Raw genomic sequence first — 17,346 nt, forward strand, 5'->3', positions numbered from 1 at the left:
TGCAACTGATGTGGTGCATTTTTCCATTCAAAATTGAATTAATCAACTTCAAATGTATGACAATTTAATTCAGTTATTCTCATTTCAATCTTCTAATTTTTAGAAATAAGGTTATACATAGATGAAAAAAATGGTTTATGGCTGCATTATGGTAATTCCTATATCATTTGTACAGAAACTGTATGGAAACGGTGACATGAAACACACATGAACCCATTGCCTTGCTCAGCCAGTATGTAGCAAGTATTAATTTACTATATTAATCATGTCTCTTGGTGACACAAGGATTAAATTCATACAAAATAAGTGCATTAAAAAGGCAAATAAAAGGGATATACAATTTCATACTTCACTAGGAGTAAAAATCAATATATCCAAAAAGAAGAGGTGCGAAATCTGAAATGTACAGCATCAGCATGAATAAAGGAAGATGATTCATGAATGGAAAACCTTGCAACAGTGTTATTTGCAGATTCAGCACATCTGTGGTAAACACTCAACACTTCATTTAAGCTTACAAGAGAACAGATGCTTCAAAATGCAGTATATCCTTTTGTCACTTCATGTAGCTTTAACAGTAGATAAAGGGTGTGTTACAAGCTACATGCTTAAATAGTAATAGTTAGCAAGGAATGGTATTGGACACTGACTGATCCTAAGCATTTATTTGATTATACAGCAGTTCATTTTAGTAAGGAAAAAGTCTGATGAAAGCTGTTGCAAAAATACTCATATTGCTTTATGGATAGATAAATGTAAATGCTTAAGGCTAAAATTCAAGTCATAATAATGAATACATCAGAATACTACCAAAACTCTACTTTCTATTCTGCCACAACAATTCCACTACCAAAAAGATAGGGAGTCATTGCTTTTGAAAGGGAGCCTATATCTTTGGAATTGCAAACTTATCTCAGATAACTGGAAAACAATCCTCCAGCAATATTCATAGTTCTGTATCCCCTTTCTCTATCTCCCCCCCCCCAAAAGCCATATATATTCTGTATATGAATGTCTATCTTGTTTCTGATTATTTGAAGCCACATTGTCTTTTGAGTGCCCCCTGCAAAATGAGGTTAAAATCATGACAAGTGTCCAGATATTGGGATTTCTAGACTGAATATTGTTTAATGAACTTTCTGAAATATGCAATTTAATACCCTCCAGAGATTGGAATACAGCTCATCCCAGGTTCAGCCACCATAGTCAGCTTCCAGGGCTTATAAGAGTTGTCACCCAAAACTGCTAGAAGTTATCACACTGGAAAATGACATTCAGAGGAAACCTGACATGAATTAATTTGCTTTGATGAAAAAAAAATATGAATGATCACTTAAGAACATGAAGGATTAGATCTTTGAATGAGTTTAGTATTAGACATTCTACTGCCTAATTGGGAACATTTTGATTATAAATTTAAATAGATACATAATATAAAAATAGCAAAATAAAGAATGCTTTATATCTCAAGCACAGAACCTGCATAACTTTCTGGGAGTGGATAAAAGGACCTCAGCTGCAACAGTGATATCAGAAATGGGAGTATATACAGTTGATGGTTTATCCAAAATTAGGGCATATAAATATTGGATAAAACTAAACGCCAGTCCTCTTGGCTAGTGCAACTGACAAAATACATTAGGAATTGTGGACTTCCAATTCTATACCCAAATTTCCTGAAAGAACTAGACCCAAAAATAGTGAATATAGAATATAGAGGCTCAGAAAGACATTGCCACCCTCAGTAAAGCCAGCTCACTGAAATGGCTAAGTCACTTCAAACATACTTTTCGAACAGCCGAATACCTAAAGACAGAAATGCCTAAACATGTAAGGAGGGTATTCACTAGAACCAGATTTGAACAGACAGATACAATGGTTAAACATGGAAGGTTTAACCAAGTTCCATATAACGAACAATTCTGTATCTGTGGAGCAACAGAGGTAGAGGATGTTACACATGTACTGTTTAGTTGTATTTTGTACAAGAAAGAGAGAAATCAATACCTCGGACCATTCATTACACAGAAGACTCACTGGGAATCCCCATATCAAAACTACTGTCTTAATGGCTGGCAAAATGCTAAGATAACACATCAAATGGCTCTTTTTCTTCATAAAGCAACATAGCTGAGAACTGTGTATTTGGAGGCAATGGGGGTAAACTGTAGAGGTGATGCAGATATTTGAACTGAATTGGGATTGTGTAATAGCTAGTCTATTTTAACCTTTGTTTTAACCTTCGTTTTTAACTTTTGTGGTATGAAGTTTTACCTTCATACCACAAATTTTAATGATAATATTTTTTATTACTTTTAACTTAATCAAGTTTTAAAATAGGTTAGTTCACTATTACAGGAGTCTTAGGATAGTGATTAGTGTCTATTTGTGTACTTGTTTGTTTTGTCTTTACTGTTGATATGGTCAGTGGATTAATCAATAAACTTTGCTTGCCTGCCGGAATGCTTTATTTGAACATGTACATAAGTTTGGTCTTTAAAGGTTTAGAAAAAAAGAGGTCTTTCATTTTATAATTTTATAAATTTCTATGCATAAACATGAAATGATAGATAACAGTGTGAATAAATTGTATGGCTTCTCCATACTGCAGATTAACAAAGTTCAACGACCTTATCACATTGACATCGGGATTTGCCATGCATCATGGCGAATCCATGGGTTCCTGGCAGAGGGCATGGAGAACCCATCACCCTACACCCTGCATTACCTGACTTACCCAGAAGCCCATCCCATGGGGGGAAGTGTCCATCACCCAACTTCTCCCTATTGTTGCTGTGCCAGTAGCGTATGGCGCTTGCTCTCTCCTTTCACCAGCCAAAAGTAGATGTGTGTTGTGTAAAGGGCTCCATGGTAAAATGGGAGAGAAAGCAGCATACAAAGGGCAAGTTGCCATGTCTAATAATGCTGCTAGCCTTTATTGGTTTTGAAGGCATTTATAGATCTGACTGTCCTACCGTTATACATGTTCTTACATGATCTTCTTGTTCTTAAAAAAGAGTCCAGAGTTCTTTTAAAAAGGGTCCAGAGTAACTCTGTTCCATAGTTACAAAGGGCAGAGTTCCTGGAAGGGTGCCAAATACCAAATAAAGATTGGAAGCTAAAGAAATAAGAAATTTCCCTAGGCTGAATAGAATGGATGCAAACCTTTCTGTTCTTTTATGCAGAAAACTTGCAAACATGTATATGTGAAAAATTATTTGTTTATTATATTTTAAGACCTCTGGGCAGTTTACAATAATCAGTCAAAACTCTGCTGGTGACTTTGCCAAAATTAGGGTGCACATTAGATTAATATAAGAGGATAATCTTAGTGCTGAACAAAAACAATAGAGGAAGCTCCTTCAGTAGTACTTGGAGCTTCTATTTGAGAGATGTAGTCTGTAATTTAATTGTCATAGCTCAATACTATGCAATTCTGGGATTTGTAGCTTGGTGAGGCAACAGCATTTTTTGGCAAAGCCTTATAAAACTACAGCCTCCATAACTCCATACCATTAATTCAGGGCAGTTAAAGTAAATTCATTCTCCAGTTTAGGTGTACTCCAATGTTTCTTTTCAATTGCTGAAAGCTTTGTTGTTCCAACACAATTGTATCTAAAGAGGGAATTCTAAACAGACAGCAACTGCATTCGCCAAATTGCAATGACTGCACCTTTAGCTGCTGCACATTACATTTGTCAGCAAATACTTTTTTTGATTTCAGGGTTTTGAAAATTGATGTGTGCATTAGATTTGATGGTGCACTAGATTTGAGCAAATACGGGTAATATTTCTGGCCATAAGAATAGCTCGAAATAGCACTTTTATAAATCTTTTTAAAAAGCTCTTCTTTATTATTCCAGTCTATTTTAAAATACATAAAATTGCAAAAAAAAAAAAAAAAAACCCCAACCCCTAGCTTGAATCATTTAAATAAATGGTATGCCTATCTTCAAATCAAGGACTAGATCATTTCAACTAGCTTTCGACAAAGTTTGCTTTGATGCACTGAATTCCAGGTGCTAACCACTTATGAAATATAAGAATAGAATTTGGCTTTTTTTTTTTCTGTAACAAGCATTTATTGATTCTACTGCCCTTGGTGAAGACTAAAGATTTACTAGCATTAGAAATGAATATTGATCACAGATCAGATAAGAACAAAGATGATGATCAATGAATATTAGATTATTTGGGGTTGTTGACAAAGTTAAACTAAGTATTCATGTGGAATAAATATTTATGCTGTTTGTCAGGATGTATTTTATGAAATGTGCAGAATATATGTAAAAATCTAAAAAAAATTCTACATTTTATTTTGTTTTTGTGATAAATGCTACTACTTAATTAAAACAATTCATAGGTAAATCAAGCAACTTTGGATTTAGTTTTGGTATTTTGCTCAATATTAAACTATTGTGCATGAGTACTACCTTATTCAGCACAGCTGAATAATGGTTTTGCTATTTTTGTTATATTATTGGATCACTTTCAGTTATATATAAACATGAAGCAATAATAACACAGGCAACCAATGGAATGCAGTGTTGGATTAGGACCCCATGGCACTGCATGGCCATGGAAACTCACTGGGGAGCATTAGGCAAATCACACTTTCAGCCTCTGAGGAAGGCAGTGACAAACTTCCTCTGAACAAATATTTTTAGGACAATCTCATACATTTGCCCTAGGATTGCCATATGTCAGAATGATGTTTGGTGATAAACCATGAAATAATGAAGTAGAAACATAATTGGGTTAAACAAGGACCATTTTATTTGACCTAGAACCTATTTAATTAAGTGATGACTGGGTTTGAGAAACAGATAGAAGAATAACCAATTGTGGGTCAGCTACCACCTTAGCCTGTCTTGGACCTCTAGGAGAATTCAATTATATGTGTTGCTCACCCTGGATTGCCATTTGCTAGAAGACAAATCTATGGCACTCCCTCCAAAGGCACAAGGCTTTATAAAAAAGGAGCAACCCCTGCCCCCTCCCCTCCTGATAGCTCTAAGAGAGGCCTTTTCACAACCCTTGGCCACAGGACCTAAACAAATCACACCATAGCCCCACTCCTCATTAAAAGGTTTAGAGGTGTATGCTAAACCTCTATATGCTCCCCCCCCCCCCACTTTACCTTCTGGAGATATATGTCATCTTTAACCGATCATCAAAGTAATGAGATAGATATCTCAGATATAGTAATGAGACAGACAAAAAAATGCATGTAAAGGGGAGAAAATTTGTGTCTAGCTCTGAAGTGACCAGAAACTTCACAAGAGTTTAAGGATCTATTCAGCTTTGCTGTAAAATTATGCTTGCAGACTTCAAATGCACCATCTTTGCAGCTTTGAATGTGACTGAACCAAATGGTATACAGCAGGAAAAGAAACTTGGAGTTACAGACGATTGAGCCTTTGTTAATTAGATTTTTTAAAAACCCCAGATCTCGCAGAGCAAGAACAGAAATTTAGGCTGACTGGATTTGGAAGCTTTTTCTGCATTTTCCTTTCTGGGAGGGAAGCTAAATATGTATTTTTCAGTTTCTTGTTGAAAGTTGCAGAGTTTCCAGAAAACTATGCAGTTCTCTGGGCAAGCTACAGAAAGCTGGGCAATTTTCTGTCATTCTATGTATGTTGTGATGAGGACTTCCCAAGTGTCCTGTAGTTGTGGAAAGAAAAACTGTTTTACTGTTTTGAACATCAATCAAGAAGCAGATTTAGCATGCCTAGTCATTCCTGTGGTTACTAAGATTCTCTTTCAGAGTAGAGGTAATGAAGTGTTTGAGGTTAAAGCATAGAGGAAAATTCAGTTCTCTTCAACAGGCAGCTAGTGCTTTTTCTTGGGAAAATGAGTAATGGAAAGCTGGAGGTCAGAGCAACCAGCAGACAATCATGAAGACAGCAAAAGCAGCCTCAGCAATGGATGCCTGCTGATAATAGCTATGCTTACAAAATTTAGATAGTAAGCCAAGGTAATTTAGAGTCTAGTTATGGAACGTTTTAGGAATGCCTGCAAAATTATTGTGTGCCATCTTAACTTCTCTTGTAACTAATGCCAAAGCTGGTAGCAAAGATCCCATCAGGTAATAACATTATGTTAGTTGGAAGGCTTTTAAAAGGCTTGTTAACAGGGTAGATGTGTGCTCACTTTGCAAATGATTGCCAAGCATGCCTTTCTGCACAGACTGAATAAAAGCTTTGTTTTCCCCTTCCATGCCTGCAACAGTCCACTGGGCACATATTTGCTGTCCTTTTTGGGACAACACACCTACAGGCTCATTGCACCTAAACTATAGTTTAAATGCAAAACTTTAACAACATGTTTTCTTATTTACCTATCATGTTCATGTCAGATGTGATTAGTGCCTTGATCTTTACATTTTGATGGTTGTAAATTATGTTCTTGATCCTGAATATGCAATTAGAACAGGGAAATGTTTTTGTGTTGCAGACTTCTCTGAGATGCAAACATTGTTCACAGCTTTAATGTAGCAATGATTTGTTTACTCTGTTTGCAAACACCCAATGTGCCTGATGGGCTTCTATCAGGCATTACAGATGATTGCCAGACTTCCATATTAATTTCAGAAAATGTATGTGTTTGCCAGAGCCTGAAATATGTATTAAGGGGAACTGTTGAATACTTCTATCAAGTTGTCTTCCACCATCTACCTACAGTGATTTTAAGACTATGATACAGTACATTTCTGAACTTAGACCTAATAGAAGATTCATATATGTACATATGTTACTAATAGGCATGTGCAATTCATTAAAATGGTTCAAAAGTCATTGCAACACCGGGGTGCGCTGGTGCTTCAATTCTAAAGCGTTGCTAATGTGTACTTAGTGAAAAGATTGTTACTATAATGCACGTAACAAAATTCCATTATTATTTCATTAGTAATTGTGCATGCACATAATTCAATTATTATATTTGGGGAAAATTCAGGGGCTCCCTTTCTCCCTGATTTTTAAAGTTATTAGAGTGAAACTTGGTACAATGGATTGAAGGTGGTGCTGTTGAACGCCAGGTCTGTCAATGGTAAAACAGCTTCTGGCGTGCATCACAGAGACCTGGTTGGATGAAGCTGGAGGCATGAACTTAACCCAGCTTTGCCCACCAGGCTTCTCTGTGCAGCACCAACCGAGATCCGGAGGGCGGGGAGGCAGAGTTGCAGTGGTCTATAGAGATTCCATTCTTCTGACCAGGGGCCCCATCCCGCAGTCAACAAATTTTGAATGCGTCCACCTGAGGGTGGATGACCGGGACAGATTAGGGATTCTGTTAGTGTACCGTCCACCTCGCTGCACTACAGTCTCCCTGCCTGAGCTAGCGGGGGTGGTCTCGGACCTGGCATTGGAGTCCCAACGGCTGCTTGTGCTGGGGGACTTCAATGTCCACGCCGAGGCCGCCTTATCGGGAGCGGCTCAGGACTTCATGTCTGCCATGGCAACCATGGGGCTGTCCCAACAGATATCTGGCCCTACCCACAGTGCTGGACACACATTGGACTTGGTTTTCTGCCAGGGATGGGAGGAAGGTGGCGGTGTTGAGGAGTTATCCATCTCTCCATTGCCATGGACTGACCACCACCTGGTCAGCTTTAGACTCACTGCACCCCCTAACCTCCGCAGAGGTGGAGGACCCATTAAGTTGGTCCGCCCCAGGAGGCTTATGGATCCGGATGGATTCCTGACGGCTCTTGGGGAATTTCCCGCCACCTCGGTTGGTGATCCTGTTGATGCCCTGGTCGCTCTCTGGAATGGGGAGATGGCTAGGGCAATAGACACGATCGCTCCAGAACGTCCCCTCTCAAGTAGCCGAGCTAAACCAGCTCCTTGGTTTACTGAGGAGCTGGCAGCGTTGAAGCGAAAGAAGAGGGAACTAGAGAGCGTGTGGCGTTCGGATCCAAGCGAGCCAAATCGAACACGGTTTGTGTCCTTTTTAAGGGCATATGCTGCGGCAATAAAAGCCGCAAAGAAGACTTTCTTTGCGGCCACTATTGCGTCTGCAAAGAACTGTCCGGCTGAACTGTTCCGAGTTGTCAGAGGCCTGTTAAAACCCACCATGCAGGATGGGTGCCCTGATGACTCGGCAGCTCGCTGTGAAGCCTTTGCTCAGTTCTTTGCAGACAAAGTCGCTTTGTTCCGCTCTGGTCTGGATACCATATTAACGGCAGTCTCTGAGGATGTAACACGAGCATCTGCTTGTCTGGTTTTGATGGATTCATTTCAATTGGTTCAAACCGAGGATGTGGACAAGGTGCTTGGAGGAATGAGAGCTACCACATGCATCCTAGACCCCTGCCCATCCTGGCTTCTGAAGGAGGCCAGAGGGGGATTGGCCGAGTGGGTGAAGGTGGTGGTTAATGCCTCCCTTCGGGAAGGCAAAATTCCAGCCAGCTTAAAGCAAGCTGTGATAAAACCGCTGTTGAAAAAACCATCACTGGACCCCACTCAATTCGTCAACTATGAGCCTGTTTCCAATCTCCCCTTTTTGGGCAAAGTCCTGGAATGTGTGGTGGCCTCACAACTCCAGGCATTCTTGGTAGACACGGATTATCTGGATCTGGCACAGTCTGGCTTTAGGCCGGGGCATGGTACTGAGACAGCCTTGGTCGCCTTAGTGGATGATCTGCGCCGGGAGCTCGACAGGGGGAGTGTGTCCCTGTTGGTGCTACTGGACCTCTCAGCGGCCTTCGATACCGTCGACCACGGTATCCTTCTGGGACGCCTCGCAGGAATGGGTCTTGGAGGGACTGTTTTGCAGTGGCTCCACTCATTCCTTGAGGGTCGGTCTCAGAAGGTGTTACTGGGAGACTCCTGTTCAACCCCACAACCTTTGTCTTGTGGGGTTCCTCAGGGTTCAATATTGTCTCCCATGTTGTTTAACATCTACATGAAGCCGCTGGGTGAGATCATCCGGAGTTTCGGAGTGCGATGTCATCTGTACGCGGATGATGTCCAACTCTGTCACTCCTTTCCACCTACTACTAAGGAGGCTGTCGAGGTCCTGAACCGGTGCTTGGCCGCTGTGACGGTCTGGATGGGGGCGAACAAATTGAAATTGAATCCAGACAAGACAGAGGTACTCCTGGTTATTCGCAAGGCCGAACAGGGTATAGGGTTACAGCCTGTGTTGGACGGGGTCGCACTCCCCCTGAAGACGCAGGTTCGCAGTTTGGGTGTGATCCTGGACTCATCGCTGAGCCTGGAACCCCAGGTTTCGGCGGTGACCAGGGGAGCATTCGCACAGTTAAAACTCGTGCGCCAACTGTGCCCGTACCTTGGGAAGTCTGACTTGGCCACGGTACTCCACGCTCTGGTTACATCCCGTTTAGACTACTGCAACGCTCTCTACGTGGGGTTGCCTTTGAAGACGGCTCGGAAGCTCCAACTAGTCCCCCTGTGGCAGCCATGATACTAACAGGAGCGGAGCGCAGGGAGCATACAACTCCTCTGCTGCACCAGCTCCACTGGCTGCCGATTTGCTACCGGGCTCAATTCAAAGTGCTGGCGTTGGCCTTTAAAGCCCTAAACGGTTCTGGCCCAACCTACCTATCCGAACGTATCTCGGCCTATCAGCCCACCAGGACCCTAAGATCTTCTGGGGAGGCCCTGCTCTCTATCCCACCTGCTTCACAGGTGCGGCTGGCGGGGACGAGAGACAGTGCCTTTTCTGTGGTGGCCCCTCGACTATGGAACGCCCTTCCCATGGAGGTAAGATCAGCCCCCTCGCTGATGGTGTTCCGAAGAAGATTAAAAACCTGGATGTTCGGACAGGCATTTGGTTAATTCGGTGCAATGAATGTGATGATTAAAGCATTGGTAATATGGACAACGAAACTGGATCACGATTTTAGTCAGGAGATGCATTGGATTGTTATTGATCTACCAATATTGTGTATTATGTTTTTATGGTTTTAAATTGTATACTGTGGACTATTGTATTTGGTATTTTGTTGTAAACCGCGTTGAGTCGCCAGCTAGGCTGAGAAACAGCGGTATACAAGTACAGTAAATAAATAAATAAATAAATAAATGGCAGACCACATTTACCACTGTTAGCCTGCCAAATTTCAGAATGTTTCACTTATCCACAGATTATGGGGGAATTTTCAAAGATTTTTTTTATAAACAACATTTAAGAAAAACCCTCCAAGAGCTATCTGCTTGAATGTTAGCTACAATGCACAAGATAGGCAGGGTATCAATCCCCAGAAGTTTCAGAAAGATTCATATGTCTACAGATTTGTAGGGATTAAAAAATATATATACAAAAACAATTTATCCCCCCCAAAAGCGACAACAGCAATCCCCTTGAATGTCTGACTGTCTTTATGACACACAACCACATAACTTCAACTTAGCACAGATTTATACTATTACTTACTTACTTTAGTCCTCTTTGCAGATTCAATAATGTATTTATTATTATCAGACTGCCTCTAAACGGCTGGTGCCATGGAGGCTTTCTGATGCTGAGCACTACATTCTAGGAAATATAGTTTAGGGCAGGGCCTTTTGTATTCTCTGCCACAGAGAGCCTCGCCTCCCAAACTACATTTCTAAGAAGACTGTGTTCTCAGTCTTCCACCCAGCTCAACTAGTCCCGCCCCCAGTGCCTTTGCTTATGGCAATTAAGCTGAAGAAAAACAGGAAAACATTGGTTTTTAAAACCCTTTATCTTCTCTTGGCTTTATCAAAGTTGCTTAATTCTTAACTGAAAATTAAACTGACCACGGGAGGCATACAAATGTTACAGAATCTTAATGAAAATGATTGATGAATGTTTTGGTTTCTAACCCCCCCCCCCCCCCCATACGCACACACTTTTCCTGCATGTTTCTAATATCAATTCGTATGCACAAATTTGATCTGAAAAACAAATTTAAAATGAACGTTTGCACACTCCTAGTGACTAATGACTTCTTTCATTTGGCAGAGTTTGCACATACAACATTTTAGTGTTAAATGCTTCTTAATTTCACCATTAAGAATTTGTGCTATTGCCCATCTCAAGACTATCCAGGATTCTATTTGAATGGTTTTTTGTTCTTAAGTAATATGTGTGTGCTGACACAACTGTGCCAGGGGTTTGAATCCCCTTTTTCCTTCTTTGCTTGTTTGCATGAATTCCTGTAGGTTATGCATTTTGCAATTTGGTAGCTTCCTACAGGGTGTAATCATAGGGCCAGCAACATGTTTACAGTTGGAAGCCTTTCAGACAGGACGTGTGGGGTTTCTCTTTCTCTTTCTCACCTGGAAAAGGCTTTAGTTCTCATAGCAATCTTCGCTGGGGAAATATAGCTACAGCCAGCCTTCGCTGGAAAAAAGGGAATACAGACAGCTTTGCTGGTTAGTAAAGGACTTCCTTCAACTTGGAAATCTACAGAGACTTTGCCTGGTAAAGTCTACTCGGGTCACCCATTACCCATTTTGGAACCGGGAGTAGGGGCCCATGCCAGCAAAGTAAAGAGATTGCCCAAGGAGGGGTCAAAGGGTTTCCCTTAAAGAAGAAAGGAACAGTTTGTTAAGCAGTTGCCTGTCCCTTGTTGGCAGATTGAAGAAGTTACCACTTTCCAAAGTTATAGAGTGTTTAATCCATGTTTGAAGATTTTATCCCTAATAAAACTTTGTTGGACTTATCAAAAGACACATCAAAACTTTGTGTGGGGAAATCTGGCGGGCCTCTCAGCCGAGGCACCCCGGCATCCCGTTGGGCATTCAGAGGGCATGTGCTGTAAACGGTCATTACTCACAGGCCCAATGAGTGACAGCACAATATACTTGTTTTCCTTCATATTCTTTCTGGAAATTAGGCCCTAATGCTTTCTTGTTCTGGGCAGTTTAGATTCAGGTAGGTGTATATTGGTCTCTCTGTGTGTGGACATGTACATATATATAATCCTATTTAGTCTTCCATATGTGTACATTTCTTGATCATCTGTTTTTAGTGCCTTATTCCCCAAAACATTTTCATGCTACTATTTACATCGGTTCTATGATTTCAAACATACATGTTTTCCAGTAGCATGTACAAGCAGCAGTATGAGTATATATCCTGTAGGTTCTAAATACTATAGGTTAAAACTGAGCAAAATCTGCCCCTTAGACTCAATACAGCCCTCAAAGCCATTTTGTTCCCTCAGGTTAAAAACAATTGCCTCCAGGTGGCTTGAGGGATTTTGGTCACATTTCTAGATCTACTGGACTATTCCTTTCCTAAGTCAAAATTGAACCAATGGAGGACAAAACCTGGGCAATATGAGGTTCTTAAACACAAAAAGGGTAAAGATTATTTTTTAAAGTTGAAAGTAAAGCTGAATTATTTTCATCCCATAAATCTCAGTCAATGAAAAGATTTCAGATGGTTATGGGAAGGGACAAATGTTGAATCAGTTCCCTAGATTTTGGTCTGTTGATAGGGAATGTGCTCTGCTTGTGTACTGTTATAAACTTGAAACCATAAAAGAAAAAAAAATGAATTCTACGGAATGGCCAGTATGCAAGGTACACATAGTCAGGCATTCGGTTTTCAGTGGTAAGGATGACATTTAAAATTTTATCATTCTGTACTTTTGCGTGTGACTACTACTAATCACAGTCCTCAACAATAACATCTTTCTCCAGTGGATGGTGACACATTTGAATGACTCTGCCTGTTTCTGGCATTAACATTGTTGAACAAGAATCTGTATCACCTCAGATTCTTTGGAGATACCTAATATCATGATTTCCCATGCCTGATTTCATTAAGCATCTGGTATTTAAAAAGGACACTTTACACTGAGGAAAAATATGGGGAGGTAAAGACTAGTGTGGCAGCAGCTCAAGTAGTAGCAGGATCAGAGGGATGTTTGTAGAGCAGCTCTATAAGTTAGAATGCAGCAATGCAGTGCAAAGTCAAATGAAATCTGATAATGTAGATCCATGCCAGCTGGTGGAAGACTTAACAGACAAATAGACAGCGAAAATATTATTTTGTTGGTTCTCTTGGACAATTTAATGGTGTTGATGCCAGTGACAATGATAATTTTCCAGACTGTCCCTCTAAGATGGGACTTGAAAGCACAGTATTACAACAGCTGTGGTCCTTATGAGGGAATAAATCCAGAAAGACTTGATAGAAAACTTTAGTTTAATTCCTTTGCCATTTATACATTTAATTCAGTCTAAATCTTGGTCCTTAAAATCATTAGATTTTTTTTCTGCTGTTGGTGGTATGTGTTTGTGCCTCTTTACCTGTGACATGCCTTTTTAGACTATCCTGAAAGATAGCCTAAAATGTTTTATGTTAATAAAAACCTCTCATCAATTTCTGAAGCTACAGAAAAATGAAATTTCATTAGAATAATAATAAGAAGAAGAAGAAGAAGAAGAAGTTGTTTATAATCCGCCCTATCTTATGATTCTTCTGTCCCTTTCTCTTTTCATAAGGTAGTCAAATGTTTAAGAGTTCTTGACAAAAAGACTTGTAACAGACCTTTTATGTCATAAATATTTCCCAAACATATTGCCCTAACTCATTTCACAGCCATGTTTTTATTGTTTACTAGCCATCCCCTGCCATGTGTTGCTGTGGCCCAGTCTGTGTATATGTCTTTTGTGTATGTATGTATGTATGTGAATGTGTGTATATATGTGGTTTTCTGCATGCATTGTAATGTACCTTTTTTTAAAAAAATGGCTTTTTAAGTCTCTTCCGCTGTGTTTTTCAGTGTTTTTATGAGTGATGGTCACTCGTTGGCCTGATAGGTGTATTGTGTCCATATTTTATGTTAATTCGCCCAGTGTTGAGTTTTGTTAATCCCACAAATAAACATTACATTTTTATTTCTATAGATTTGTGAATTTTTATTGTTAATTTCTCATGTTGATTCTATTAATTTACTGTGTTATTTGAGGAACTTATTGACTGTTTTAATGATTATTGAATTTTAATTGCTTGTTTTAATTGTTTTTTACTGCTGTTTATTTTTATTTTTTGTCTTTGTAAGCCACCCTGAGTCCCTTGGGGGAGAGATTGGGTTATAAATAAAGTTATTTACATAGACTGGAGGGTTCTTCATGTATATGTGGAAGATCTTAGCAGGGTTTTGCTCTGCTCTTGCTGCTTCTGTTTTTGTTGCTGCTTCCTTCTGGATAGTCTTCATATTCACTAAGTTCCATGCCTATTCTGAAATACCAAAGTATCCTTCCGGGACGTCTCACAGCAATAGGCCTTGGAGGTACTGTTGTGCAGTGGCTCTAGTCCTTCCTGGAGGGCCATTCCCAGAAGGTGTTGTTGGGAGACACCTGCTCAGTCCCACAGGACTCAATATTGTCTCCCATGTTGTTTAACATCTACATGAATCCATTGGGGAGACCATCCAAAATTTTGGAGTTCGATGTCATTTGTATGCAGATTATGCTCAGCTCTATCAATCCTTTCCACCTGCTACTAAGGAGACTGTTAATGTCCTGAACTGGTGCTTGGCAGCTGTGACAGTCTGGATGAGATCAAACAAATTGAAATTGAATCCAGACAAGACAAAGGCCATCTTAGTCAGTCAAAAGGTCAAACAGGCTATAGGGTTACAGCCTCTCCTGGATGGGATTACACTCCCCCTGAAGGCACAGGTTCGCATCTTGGAAGTGATCCTGGACTCATCGCTGAGCCTGAAACCCCAGGTCTTGTCGATGGCCAGAGGAGCTTTTGCACCATTATAACTTGTGCACCAGCTGCGCCGATACCTTGGGAAATCTGTCTTGGCCACAGTGGTCCACGCTCTTGTTACATCCCAAATAGATTACTGCAACACACTCTATGCAGGGTTGCCTTTGAAGACTGCTCGGAAGCTCCAGTTAGTCCAACGGTACAAGAAGTGTACAATCCCCCTGCTATGCCAGCTCCACTTGCTACCTGTCTGCTATCAAGCACAATTCAAATGCTGGCTTCAGCCTATAAAGCCACTTCTACACAAAAGCTGACAATGGCACTGAAATACAACCCTCTCTGAGCTCTGCAAGTGCAGAATTTTTTTAATGAAGCAAAGAGTGTTTGATGATTGGGACATTCATAGAGGTACCAAGATGCTTGTTGATAAAGCTATTGTTCTTCCAACACTAATGTACACCTACAAATGGAACATCTACAAATGTCACTCTCGACCTTTGGAATGGTTCCATCAGTGTTGCCTTCAAAAAATCCTGCAAATGTCATGGGAAGACAGGCATTCTGGAAGAAGCAAAGACCACCAGCACTGAAGTCATGATTTTCTGCTATCAACTTTGCTGGACAGGTCATGTTGTCCAGATGCCCAGTCACTGTCTTCCAAAGCAGTTACTTTACTCTCAGCTCAATAATTAAAAATGAAATGTTGGTGGAAAGCAAAAGAGATTTAAAGATGGGCTTAAAGCTAACCTTTAAAAATGTAGAATAAACACTGAGAATTGTGAAGTCTGGGCACTTGAGCATTCTCACTCGAGGTCATCTATTATCAACAATGCTTTGAATTTTGCAGACGCACAAGTAAAGGGCAAAAGGGAGAAATGTGCCAATAAGATAGCTTGTTAAGCCTACCCTTGTTGGGACCGCCTTCCATCTGGAAACATATGTCCCCACTGCAAAAGGCCATGCAGATTCACAATAAGTCTCTACAATGACTTATGGTCCCTCAGCCAAGGCTTTACCCATGGAAGACAATCATACTTGGCCATGAGCGATAGCCTATGATAGCCTTAAAAGGATTCTTCTTTTTAAGATTTTGACAGTGTGTCAGCTTACCTAAATTTAATTTCTTAGCTGTTTAATAGTTACATAACTTAAAAATCTACAAAAATGTTAAATGGAGGGGAAGACTGACAGAAAGAAAATGGAAATCAGATTGCTAAGAAAAATGCAGAATATGAGGGAAAATCCTTCTCATTCCAGGGGTAAATTAATTTTAGTGAAGATCAAAGAGTATTTTTGCTTGTATAATAAAATCTAAGATATCATTCCAGCATGTCTCTGGTGCAAAGAAGTTCATAATGTTAAATTTTACAGCTGTGTGTGAGAGAAAGAGACATCCTTGAATCACACTTGCACACACGCACACGCACACACACACACTTTATTGTTTATCTGTGTATTTTACTAAGAGAAGCTTATTTAAGTGGGCTATAGCATTCCAGTTTCTGCTTCATTGCTTGGTGCATTTGTGTTTATGTTAGAAATAGTTTTCTCATTGATTTGCTCTTTTGCCTTTTCCTTGGAAGGGGTATGTCACAATTTATGGAAGATGTTTCATGGCTTGAAAACATTTCAGCCCAGAATCATGAACAATTACCACTTCTCTGTTCAGTTTTATAAGCTTTTAAAAAGCCATTCTTCTGTAACAGTTGAAATGTTTCAACAGTAATGTTTGAAAGGAAAGGAATACCAACAGTAAATTACTTTTGCTCCTTTATTGCTGCTGCTCATTCATCCCATTTTAATATGCATTCTATTAGCCATCCTTCCTTCCATTGAATGATATTCCCTTGATGTCCAAAATAACACATTTTCAAGTGATGCCCAATTCAACCGAACTTGTATGTTTTCTTACGATGTTTTGAAAAAAATTGTGACAGGAAAGATACCATTCAACAGTTTGCTCTGGCAAGGAGAATAGAAGGCTGAAGCAAATGAAAGACACATGGTTGGACAGCTTTGGGAAGAAATAATTGTTTACAGAAAGGAATGTCTTTCTGACACAAATGTGATGTTTCCATTCCTCTGTCTCTCAACTATCCCAATCAAAACCAGCTGGACTGGTATTATTGTGCTCTGGCCAACACTTCTTTAAAAATCGGGGGAAAGAACCAGAACTTCAGCTGGTTTCAATCATTGTAACTTCTTTGAATGTGCATCTTCAGACCTTTTAAAAGTCATTACCCAAAATGACTGACAAATCTCTGCACTGGTGTGTCTCAGTATTGCAGGGGCATTGCTCTTTCACAGTCATTTGGGAGCAGATTTTTTTTAAAGTGTTTGTTTGAGATATGTCAGTTCCAGGCATAAGGGACAAGGGACTATCTAGGAGGGAAGGAGGGCTAAAGAGAGCTGAGGTTCATTGACCATTCCTCTTTTCTGGTCACCCAATCATCTTCTACCCCTACTCCACTTTCACAACTTCTCCTCTCCTTGCCCCCTTTACCTGGACATTCAATTTTCTTTTAGCTCATAAGCCATACACAACCTCACTCCTTCCTCCTTTTCTCCTCCTCCATCTTCTCCAAAAGACTTTACAGGAGATTTCAGACTCCTGCCCTCTATGACAGTTAAGTCCTAAAATTACAACAGCTGTTCTTGTATTTTAAAAGGCCATCCTTA

At 40.1% G+C, this 17,346-nt stretch overlaps 1 protein-coding gene across 2 annotated transcripts in view; it reads left to right on the forward strand.

Moving 5' to 3' along the window:
- Window positions 1-17,346, forward strand: part of ROBO1 (roundabout guidance receptor 1) — a 777,293-nt gene that overhangs the window by 252,355 nt on the left and 507,592 nt on the right. The gene's annotated exons all lie outside the window — the stretch shown is intronic.

This window comes from Anolis sagrei, chromosome 3 (assembly GCF_037176765.1).
Source record: "Anolis sagrei isolate rAnoSag1 chromosome 3, rAnoSag1.mat, whole genome shotgun sequence".
Lineage (NCBI taxonomy): Eukaryota > Metazoa > Chordata > Lepidosauria > Squamata > Dactyloidae > Anolis > Anolis sagrei.